The sequence below is a fragment of the Bufo gargarizans genome, chromosome 1 (genome assembly GCF_014858855.1).
Source record: "Bufo gargarizans isolate SCDJY-AF-19 chromosome 1, ASM1485885v1, whole genome shotgun sequence".
Classification (NCBI taxonomy): domain Eukaryota; kingdom Metazoa; phylum Chordata; class Amphibia; order Anura; family Bufonidae; genus Bufo; species Bufo gargarizans.
The window spans coordinates 467,778,723-467,791,204 of NC_058080.1; the positions used below are offsets into that span (position 1 = coordinate 467,778,723).

The 12,482-nt window shown below is 39.8% G+C and overlaps 1 protein-coding gene across 4 annotated transcripts in view; it reads right to left on the reverse strand.

Annotated features, from left to right (window-relative positions):
- The window catches only part of SYK (spleen associated tyrosine kinase), a 164,538-nt gene extending 153,286 nt beyond the window's left edge, over positions 1 to 11,252 (reverse strand). The window contains exons 1-2 of one of the 4 annotated variants that reach the window (XM_044273331.1): positions 11,139 to 11,252; positions 10,910 to 11,033 (exon numbers count right to left, since the gene is read on the reverse strand). The gene's annotated coding sequence lies outside the window, so the exon portion shown is untranslated. Of the gene's footprint in view, positions 1 to 10,909 lie in introns of all 4 variants that reach the window. The other 3 variants (XM_044273338.1, XM_044273322.1, XM_044273346.1) reach the window with 3 other exon arrangements.
- Between the last annotated feature and the right edge of the window lie 1,230 nt (positions 11,253 to 12,482).

A 12,482-nucleotide genomic window follows, 5' to 3' on the forward strand; every position in this document is an offset into this window, starting at 1 on the left:
AAAATTAGGGGTGAGGGTCTGCTGCTGATCTGACCTTCTAAAAAATTAGGGGTTTAGGGTCTGCTGCTAAGCTGACTATCTAAAAATTTAGGGGTGAGGGTCTGATGCTGATCTGACCTTCTAAAACATTAGGGGTGAGGGTCTGCTGCGGATCTGACCATCTAAAACATTAGGTGTGAGGGTCTGCTGCTGATCTGACCTTCTAAAAAATTAGGGGTGAGGGCCTGCTGCTTAGCTGACCATCTAAAAAAATAGGGGTGAGGATCTGCTGCTAAGCTGACCATCTAAAACATTAGGGGTGAGGATCTGCTGCTGATCTGACCTTCTAAAAATTTAGGGGTGAGCGTCTGCTGCTGAGCTGACCTTCTAAAACATTTGGGGTAAGGGTCTGCTGCTGAGTTGACCATCAAAAAAATTAGGGGTGAGGGTCTGCTGCTGAGCTGACCATCTAAAAAATTAGGCGTAAGGGTCTGCTGCTGATCTGACTTTCTAAAACATTAGGGGTGAGGGTCTGCTGCTGAGCTGACCATCTAAAACATTATGGGTGAGGGCCTGCTGCTGAGCTGACCATCTAAAACCTTAGGGGCAAGGGCCTGCTGCTTATCTGACCATGGAAAACATTATGGGCGAGGGCCTGCTGCTGAGGTGACCATCGAAAACATTAGGGGAGAGGGTCTGCTGCTGAGCTGACTCTCTAAAACATTACGGGCGAGTGGATTGAAAAAATTATGTTTGTGGGCCTGCTGCTGAGCTGACCATCAAAAAAATTATGTTTGAGGGTCTGCTGCTGAGCTGACTCTCTAAAGCATTAGGGGCGAGTTTGTGTTTTGAGAACAAGGGAAAACTGTAATACAGTACCATATTCTCAAATATAGCTATATAAACTCTCATAAAGCCCTGATACAATACAGTTTGTCAGGGGAACACTGGCGGAATTCCATCCAGTCTGTTAGTTTCTGTGTTTAAAGAGGACCTTTTATGTATTTTTTTTAGCTCAATTAGGTACCTTTTACTTGCAGGGTATGCTCCACTGATTCTGCCATTATTGTTGTTATTTTTTTAAATACCCCTCACTTGCCCCACTGTGTCCCCCCAATTTCAGTGGAGTGCCAAGGAGAAAAAACAGCTAACGCAATGAGGCTGTAACAGACTCTGCTGCAACTGGACCACGGTACATTCAGAGAGAAGGAGACCCTGGTGTCTCCTCCTCCCTGTACCAATGCTCAGCATTAACATACTGGGCGCAAAAACTGCATGGGGGCACAGCAGAGCAAGCGAGGGGTATTTAAAATAAACAATTATGGCAGCATCAGCGGAGCCTACCCCGCAAATAAAAGTACCTAATCAACCCCTTAGTGACTAATGACGTACTGTATACATCATGATGTGGTGTTAGTTACCGCATCATGACAAACACAGTACGTCATGAGATCAAAGTGTCAACGCAAGTATACTTGCGGTTACACCAGGATCTAAACGAATGCTACGGACAGCTGAGCTGTCTGGGCACCTAGCATGGGACCAATCCCATCGGTCTCTGCGATTGGTCATTCAGATTTGACTGACCAATCACATCTTAGTGAGTGTTTAAGAGATCGGGGGGGGGGGGGGGGGGGCGCTGCTGTGTTTACTGTGCCCCAATCACCCCCCCTTCAGGATGGCCAAGCGGGACCAAGTAATAATGAGGGGGCTGATCCCCCACCCCTTTCCTGCCCCCACAATTATTCAGGATGACCGAGCAGTAGTAGATCATCAGCTGTAACATACAGATGACAATCTACTGTAACGGCCGACATCGGTGCTGGCCGTTAAACGCCTTACACAGGCATCCAGGCTTGCCATGGTATGTAACCCTAACAGGGTCCTGCCAGAGGCAGGATCCTGATCAGGCTTACTGTGAATGAAAATACACTGCAGTACACTATACAGTGTACTGCAGTGTATTAAAGAACCATCAGATCCCCTGGATCTTCAAGAGCCAGGTGAGTCTGAGTCAAAATAGTGTAAAGAAAAGTGTAAAAAATAAACACATATATGCACATTTATAATTGGGTAGAAATGAAGAAAAGAAAATATCCTAAATATGTTTGGTATCGCCTCATCCATAACAACCAGCTCTAAAAAAATAAAAAAATAAAAATCACATGACCTAAAAAGTGCAAAAAATATATTTTTTTGTCACCTACTATCACAAAACGTGAAACACCAAGCGATCAAAAGGGTGTATGCCCCCCAAAATAGTACCAATCAAACCATCACCTCATCCCACAAAAAATGAGACCATACCTTGGGCAATCGGCTAAAAAAATAAAAAAGCTATGGCTCTCAGACTATGGAGACACGAAAACATAGTTTTTGGGTTTAAAAAATGCTATTATTGTATAAAACTTTAATAAATAAGAAGTATACATATTAGGTATTGCCTTGTCCATAACAACCTGCTCTATAAAAATATTACATTACCTAGCACCTCAGGTGAACACCTACTATCACAAAAAGTGCAACACCAAGTGATCAAAAAGGCATATGCCCTCAAAAATAGTACCAATCAAACTGTAACCTCATCCTGCAAAAAATTTGATTCTACCTAAGACAATCGGCCAAAAGCTATGCCTCTCAGACTATGGAGACACTAAAACATAATTTTTTTTGTTTCAAAAATGATATTTTGTAAAACTTAAAAATAAATATTACGTACTGCCACCTAACCCCTCAGGTGAACTCCGTAAAAATAAATAAATAAATACTAACTGTGCCAAAACAACAAATTTTTTGGTCACCTTGAAAATCTACCCAAAAAGTTAAATTTTGAAATATCATCTCCATTTTCCTATAATTCTTGTGGAATACCTAAAGGGTTAACAAAGTTTGTAAAATCAGTTTTGAGTAACTTGAGGTGTGTAGTTTCTACAATGGGGTAATTTATGGGGGGTTTCTACTATGTAAGCCCCACAAAGTGACTTCAGACATGAATTTGTCCTTAACCCCTTCACGACCGCAATCCGTCTATATACGTGATAGCTGCACATACCCTGTGCAGCTACCACGTGTATAGACGTCATGGCAGTTCTTTAATCCAAGCGCTGCAAAGCGCTTGGTTTAAAGCTTCTGCCCCTGCCCTGGTGCTCTCACGGACAGCATGCAGTCTAGTAATGCTGGCAAGGGACCAATCAGAGTGGTCCCTTGCCGGCAATCGATCCGATTGGTTAGTCTGTGTAGACTAACCAATCGGATCGCTGCAGTGTAAAATGCTGGTTTAATGCTCTGATCTGCATTCTGCAGATCAGAGCCTGAAATCAGGTAATGTGTCCTGAAGCCCCCCCATCTGTGCCCCCTTCCTGTGCGCCTCCAACCCCCCACCCCCACCATGAGCCCTGTCTCTGCCATCGGTCCCCGCCCCCCCATCCATGTAGCATTCCCCTGATGCGGTCCGCCCCCTTCACGCCCAATACATTCATCCTTCCCTGATCTGTTCTTTCTGAATGCTGGCCGTATCCCCCCCCCTTTCCAACACTGCCCCCTGCCCCCGATGCGGTCCCCCTGCTGTGTGTGATGGCGGCGGCTCCATTCCTGAGCCGCCGTCATCAGAGCCGCCGCCATCAGCAGCGAATGTCAGCTCTATGCTGACACTCTGCTGTAACCCCACTGACGCCGCGGTAGCGGCATCCATGGGGTTAATAGAGGGAGGGATCTACCGCAAAGGCGTCCGGTGTTGCCACCTACAGGAAATCTGGTAGTATTATACTTTGCAATGCAAGAACATTGCAAAGTATAGTAAAACCATCATCCCCACTGGATCTTCAAGATCCAAGAGGGAACTGATAAAAAAAAAAGTGAAAATAATAAAAGTAAAAATAAATAAATATGTAAATAAATAAAAATTGCCTCTTCGTATAAAATTTTTAAAAAAACAAAAACCACACATATTAGGTATCACCGCGTCCGTAACGACCATCTCTATAAATATATCGCATGATCAACCCCGACCAATAAACACCATAAAGAAACTGTGTAAAAAAAAATCCATTTTTGTCACCTTACATCACAAAAACTGAAACACCAAGCGATCAAAAAGGCGTATATACCCCAAAATAGTACCAATCAAACCGTTACCTCATCCCTAAAATAATTAGCCCCTATTTAAGACAATCACCAAAAAAATTAAAAAGCTATGGCTCTCAGACTATGGAGACACAAACATAATTTTTGGGGTTTCAGAAATGCTATTATTGTGTAAAACTTAAATAAATAAGAATGATAGTGTAATAATGAATGATCAAAAAATTATATGTACCCAAAAATGGTACCAAAAAAACCCTCAACTCTTTCTGCAAAAAACGAGCCCCTGCACAAGACGTTCGGTAGAAAAATAAAAAAAAACATATGGCGTTCAGAAAATAGACACACAAAAATATAATTTATTTTTCAAAAATGCCTTATTATGTAAAACTGAAACAAACAAACAAAAAAAGTACACATATTTGATATTACTGCATACGTAACAACCTGTTCTATAAAAATAGCACATGATCTACCCTGTTGGATGAATCTTGTAAAAAATGAAAGATGACAAAACGGTGCCAAAACAGAAAACTTGGCTCACAAAAAATGCAATATAGAGCAATTAAAAATCATATGTACCCCAAAATAGTACCAATAAAACTGTCACCTTATCCCCTAGTTTTCCAAAATAGGGTCACTTTTTGGGAGTTTCTACTGTAGGGGTGCATCAGGGGGGCTTTAAATGGGACATGGCATCTAAAACCCGTCCAGCAAAATCTGCCTTCCAAAAACCATGTGGAGTTCTTTTCCTTCTGCGCCCTTACATCAGTTTATGACCACATGTGGGGTGTTTCTGTAAACCGCAGAATCAGGGTAATAAATATTGAGTTTTGTTTGGCTGTTAACCCTCAATGTGTTAAAGAAAAAAATGTAATAAAATGGAAAATCTGCCAAAAAAGTGAAATTTAGAAATTTCATCTCCATTTTCCTTTCATTCTTGTGGAACATCTAAAGGGTTAACAAAGTTTGTAAAATAACTTGAGGGGAGTAGTTTCTACAATGGGGTCATTTATGGGGGGTACCCCCTATGCAAGCCCCACAAAGTGACTTCAGACCTGAACTGGTCCTTACAAAGTGGGTTTTGGAAAATTGCTTCTAAACTTCTAAGCCTTCTAATGTCCTAAAAAAACAAAATGACATTTCCAAAATGATGCCAACATAAAGTAGACATATGGGGAATGTTAAGTAATAAATATTTTATGAGGTATCACTTTCTGTTTTAGAAGCAGAGAAATAAAAATTTTGAAAATTGCGAATTTTTCTAAATTTTTGGTAAATTTGGGATTTTTTCATAAATAAAGGTGAAATATATTGACTCAAATTTATGACTTTCATGAAGTACAATGTGTCACGAGAAAACAATCTCAGAATGGCTTGGATAAGTAAAAACGTTCCAAAGCTATTACCACATAAAGTGTCATATTTGTACATTTTGACCTGGGCACTGGGGCATCAATGACCTTTGGTCATGAAAGGGTTAAAAGTGGGTTTTTGGAAATTTTCTTAACATTTTTAAGAATTGCTTCGAAAATTCTAAGCCTTCTATCGCCCCCAAAAAATAAAATGACATTTACAAAAGGATGCCAACATAAAGTGGACATATGGGGAATTTTAATTAATAAATATTTTATGAGGTATCACTCTGTTTTCAAAGCAGAGAAATAGAAATTTAGAAAATTGCAAATTTTTCCAATTTTTTGTCAATTTGAGATTTTTTCATAAATAAAGGTGAAATATATTGCCTCAAATTTATGACTGTCATCAAGTACAATGTGTCACGAGAAAACAATCTCAGAATGGCTTGGATAAGTAAAAGTGTTTCAAAGTCATTACCACATAAAGTGACACATGTCAGATTTTCAAAAATAAGCCTGGTCACAAAGGTGCAAAATGGCCCGGTCATTAAGGGGTTAAACGGAAAAAAAAATATTAAGTTCCATCTTAATGGAACTATAAATGATCCAGTAAAGTATGTGAGTATGAAAACATATCTGCTAATAAATACCAAACTACCATGGTACTGCTCCATTCCTGCTTGTTCTGCAGTACACTAGGGGTATATGTGAGACAATAATTTATATTGCGCATAATATAATTGATATGCTGCCATGGACTCAACACAGATCAAAACATTACACCCTCCCTGATAGCTGGTTGTGTAAACACCTCAATTTACGTCATGTTGAAAAAAAAAAAAAAAAAAAACACATAGCAGTGGCACTAATATCTGAAATGCGGCATCAAAAATAGCATTTCTGAAATAGTACAGTTACTACAAATTCCCCTCTACTGCTTTTTGAAGACACTTACAATGTAAAAGGGTACCATTTGGGGCCACAGCTCAAATTGATCCTTTCCCCAACGGACAATATGAAACTGGTGCTTCTTGCTCTCCAAAGGTGCTTTCGTATTCAAAATGTTGCTTTACAGTATAATTATGCCATGCTTCTTTTCATTCATACATATCCCCTACATCATATATATCCCTGAGAGAACAAAATCCACACATATCCCCCACACTATATATATCCCTGATAGAAAAAAATCCAGTGGACTCTGCAACAGGGCCTCCCCAAATGTCATGTGCTGTTTGTAGTACGTCATTCATCTTTTATGACAGATGCATTTTAGATACCCTTAGGCTCCATTTAAAACTGCTACCTCTGCGCTCCTTATAGCCGTTCTAATGGATATGGCTGCCGAGAGTCTGTGCCCCCTACTAGTGTTGAGCGCGAATATTCGAATTACGAATATTGCCACTTTGAGAATTTGCAAATATTTTCGAATATAGTGCTATATATTAGTTTTTCGAATATTCGTAATTTTTTCCATCTGAACACATGATTCCTCCCTGCTTCTTGCTTGGCCCACAAGCAACTTAAGCAGGGAGGAATCGTGACTTCAGATGGAAAAAAAATGACGAATATTCTAAAAAACGAATATATAGCACTATATTCTATAGTGCTATATATTCGTTTTTTGACCCACACCTGTATTGTTTGCGTAATATTCGCATATTACGCGATAATTACCTTGCCGATTTTCGAGTAAAAAAAAAAGAATGCAGAATATACACTCACCTAAAGAATTATTAGGAACACCTGTTCTATTTCTCATTAATGCGATTATCTAGTCAACCAATCACATGGCAGTTGCTTCAATGCATGTAGGGTTGTGGTCCTGGTCAAGACAGTCTCCTGAACTCCAAACTGAATGTCAGAATGGGAAAGAAAGGTGGGCTACAACAGCAGAAGACCCCACCGGGTACCACTCATCTCCACTACAAATAGGAAAAAGAGGCTACAATTTGCACAAGCTCACCAAAATTGGACTGTTGAAGACTGGAAAAATGTTGCCTGGTCTGATGAGTCTCGATTTCTGTTGAGACATTCAAATGGTAGAGTCCGAATTTGGCGTAAACAGAATGAGAACATGTATCCATCATGCCTTGTTACCACTGTGCAGGCTGGTGGTGGTGGTGTAATGGTGTGGGGGATGTTTTCTGGGCACACTTTAGGCCCCTTAGTGCCAATTGGCCATTGTTTAAATGCCACAGGCTACCTGAGCATTGTTTCTGACCGTGTCCATCCCTTCATGACCACCATGTACCCATCCTCTGATGGCTACTTCCAGCAGGATAATGCACCATGTCACAATGCTCGAATCATTTCAAATTGGTTTCTTGAACATGACAATGAGTTCACTGTACTAAAATGGCCCCCACAGTCACCAGATCTCAACCCAATAGAGCATCTTTGGGATGTGGTGGAACGGGAGCTTCGTGCCCTGGATGTGCATCCCTCAAATCTCCATCAACTGCAAGATCCTATCCTATCAATATGGGCCAACATTTCTAAAGAATGCTATCAGCACCTTGTTGAATCAATGCCACGTAGAATTAAGGCAGTTCTGAAGGCAAAAGGGGGTCCAACACCGTATTAGTATGGTGTTCCTAATAATTCTTTAGGTGAGTGTATAACGAATATTCAAATTCGCAAATATTCGACAAATATTCTACAAAATATTCCCCTGCCGCTCATCACTACTCCATACCTACTTTGCAACTCTTTTTATAATTATTTTTAAACTACCACCGATAGTTCCCATAGAATTACCGGTAATTTAAAAAATAAATTGGAAAATAAATAATAATTGGAGGTAAATATAGCTGCCATCTTCTGTGCAGTCATTTACCGTAATATTCTATTCAGTATGTGTCTGTGTGGAGTACATTGGGTCTACTAAAGGATATTATTCAGAGCGACCACCCTTCATTTGTACTCTACTGTCCGCTTTAATCACATTGGGAATTCTGTGGTCATTGCTGCCCACAACATCATGAATATGGACTAATGGCTTATTTTAGGAATTCCTCAAAATAGTAATAGTTCCAGTGATCTGCTGCACTTTTTAGTTTCAGACTGGGTTACGTTCTGCAGGGCCTTGTTCTCATATCAAACCTAAGATGCCATGTGGAATTGTCTTTTTTTCTGATGGGAGGCATCAACCCTAGCTATTATATTTGAGGAAATCTGGGTGAATACCAATTTAGCCATATATTTCAATATATGTTGCCTAGCTCCCCAGAACTAAATATTAAATCTGTCTAGATAAGTTATAATACATCCTCTACTCCCTCTAATAAGGCATAGCTAATTCGGTCAGTGGAATCTTATAGCATAGTGTCGTATTGAATGTAGCTGTACTATTCTTATTATTGTAGGATGAACCACAGAGCTCTTTTGCACTGTTCACCCTGATATTATAGACTGCATTATGGGGAAATAAACCACTGTAATATTCCTATAGAGGGCACCTATAAGTAATTACCCCAGCAACAAGCTGACTTGCCTATATCATAAAATATAAATAAAGACAAAAGAATCACTATAGCCTGAATATATAAATGCCATAGAATACTTTATTAACAACAAATGTATATAAAAACATTAAAAAGATGAATCACATAAAAAAAAAAAGAGGAAACGTAACATTCAAAAAATGGTGTGTGAAATCTAGACATGTATCAGTCTTTATACTTTTGCTGTGTCGTATATATGACTTATACATGTCTGAATTGTATACACCATTGTTTGGATGTTACATTTCCTCAGCGTTTTTGCACTTTTCTTGTTGATGTGATTCTTTTTAATGCTTTTTTGTACATTTGTTGTCAATAAAGTTTTCTATGGTGTTTATATATTTGTTGTTGACTCTTTTGTTGTTCTTTACGGTCTATGTATTGCATTAAAATAGATAAATATGAATCTATTAATATGTGATTTAACACTCTTTTATAAACCTGTGTGGGAGGATTGTGTCTCTCAGATAATGTTGACTGCTTAGTTTATAGCTGCTTAGCATGGTTAGTATCATTTATAAAAGTTTTGTATCACCAATATATTACACGTAGTCAAGGAGATGCATTTGGGTGTGACGTTTGAGAGAACAATTTTAGATGGTTAAAAAAAAGGAGAAGAGAACATTTAAAGGTATAGCTCTGTATTAGAATATTTTTCAGCACAAGCATTTAAAGGGGTTTTCTCAAGACGCAGGTTTATACTGTACTTACCTGCTCCTGGCGTGCTGTCCACTTCCTGGTTTCAGCAGGGGGCGGGCTCCATCTTCATTGATGTCTTCCCCCGGCCGCGCCGCGCGCTGTACTGAACGCGCACGCCGAGTCTGCGAATGCGCCCTGGTGACTTCTTCCTATACTGGCCAGGAAGAAGTCACCAGGGCGCATGCGCCGACTCTGCATGCGCGTTCAGTACAGCGCGCGGCCGGCTGGGAGAAGAAAAGAAGACGTCTGCGCACGCGCGGCCACCGCGATTCCTGAGAAGAGCGGTGGCCGTAACCAGGGGAGACGGAAGACAACGGTCAGGTAAGTATAAGGGGTGGGGATTTGTTAATTAAATATATTTAGAAAAATGATCACTGTTTAATCATTAACAGATTTAACAGTGATCATTAAGTTGATAAAACCCCTTTAAGCATTTTAGGCATCCACTGGTTTATTAGTCACAGTACATGATTAAAAAAATTCAGTTTATAACACTATTTGTTGCCAATGAGGGTTTTAAAGCCTCTTAAGAAATCCTTGCAAAAGTGGATCAACACCTTAAGATCTCTTCAACATAGTATCTTATTCAGTGGCTAAGATATTTGTTCTAGTCATAGTCAATAGATGGCGCCATCTTTTGGATGGAAGGCAGCTTTCATAAAGTATGGCCATAGAAGCACAGGCACTGCCTAACTAGGAATAATTGTTTTACAGATCTTTAGGAAAGCTGGGTGAGAAGGAGTGGGTTGTGGTAATTGCAACCATACTGGTTGTCATCCAACATAACAAATATAGCATAATTACTGTAAAGCTGATGTGGACTTTTTACCAATATGACAGAAGCAGAAACTTAAGAATTTACTTAGAAAACAGTAGAAGTGGTTAGGGCAAAATTCTATGGGAGTGGAAAAGTGAACAATGTAACAATGAATGATATAGATAATTTCCATAGAGATGTTCCTACCGCTTAATTTATTGTGCCTTTAAATTGAGCTACTTATAACATAAATGTGTGCAGTAAATGTATTTTTGTATATTGGTCACTATCAATCCAGTTCTTTTATACTTACAACTTAATTTAATACCATAGTCACAAACAGAATTAATCAATTGCCTTCATAATGCATTGTCTAGTAGGACTTTTAGTGGAAGCCTAAGAAAATGTACAGTAACACCATCTTATCGTCTTCAGCCCTACCCACAGGCATAGATGTACTAGACTGTCTAGGATCCTATACACAGACAATGCAATAAAATGCCTATAGAACTCAATATATTAGCACTTACCTGTTGCTTGGAATAATTGCTATGGCGTACTTATGTTCTCGTCTTGACGTCTCCTGACTCCTAAGACAAGTTTTGAGTAAGAACTTTATGAATATCCATCTCTTTCCAGAAATCTAGTTCAAGTCTATTCAAGAAAAATACATAATAAACTAATGTCTTTTGTGTTGTAGCTGAAGATTCTTAATAATTGAGAAGATCAAGGCGCTGTGTGTGTAATTAAGAAGCCTACAGTAAAAACCTTTCAACTGGAACTGACTGGCTGCTTCCTCATTTTCTCATCTTGTTCTGTTTGCACCGACTTCCTTAACGGCTGCTTGCCACATTACTTCCTTTTACATTCTCTGTATACTCTTTTATCACAGAGGGATTGCATTGCATAATAACTAAGCATGTCAGTGAACCCATGTCGACAGGGAAGCTTTTGCTACTATTGACCTTTCTCTGTTATAAACACCTGTAGAATATGGCACATATACAGTCATGTACAGCCTCCTTGAATTCTATGGTTTTATGTATCAGGACATAATAAAAAACACATCTGGTTCCTAGAAGGTCTTAAAATTAGGTACATGCAGCCTGAAATGACCAACAAAACATAACAAATGCCACCTTATCATTGTTTATTCAACAAAAAGTAGTGCAGAATGCAGAAGCTGTGTGTTAAAAATGAAGTACACCCTTAGGGCTCATTCACACGGCCTTAGGTGGGCCGTTCCGTGCATTGGGACCGCAATTTTTAGTTTCTTAATGCACGGGCAACCTCTGTACGGCCGCCAGGATGAATCCAGACCCATTTAACTTGAATGGGTCTGCATTCATCCGTTCCGCAAAAAGATAGGACATGTTCTATCTTTTTGCAGAACGGAAGTACGGAACAGAACCCCACAGAAGCACTCCGTAGTGCTTCCGTAGGGTTCTGTTCCATGCTTCCGTTCCGCACAGCTCCGTATGTCCGGTTTTGCCGACCAATTCAAGTGAATGGGTCCGCATCCATGATGCGGAATGCACACGGAAAGGTGTCCGTTTATTGCGGATCCGCATATGCCGTCCGCAATACGGAAACGGAACCCATACGTTCGTGTGCCTTAGTGCTTTCATTAGGGAATTAAGAAGATAAGTAGCAGCCTGGTGCTGCTGATCAAATGCTCATGATTAATGGAGTATGACCACCTTTATAAATGCAGAAGTTTAAGCAGTTTCCTGGTCTGGAGCATTCTGGCATGAGCTGAAACAATGCCAAAGTAGAAAGTCCTCAGCAATGATTTTCAAGAAGCAATTGTTGCTGCCCATCAATCTGGGAAAGGTTATAAGGCCATTTCTGTACAATTTGAAGTCCATCATTGTACAATGAGAAATATTATTCACAAGTGGAAAACATTCAAGACGTCCCAGCAAATTCACCCCAATGTCAGACCATGCAATGCTCAGAGAAAAAAAAAAAAAAAAGAAGCTACATCTAAGCTACTTTCACACTCGCGTTTCTGGGTCTGCTTGTGAGATCCGTTCAGTGCTCTCACATGCGGCCCGAAAACGGATCAGTTTTGCCCTAATGCATTCTGAATGGAAAAGGATC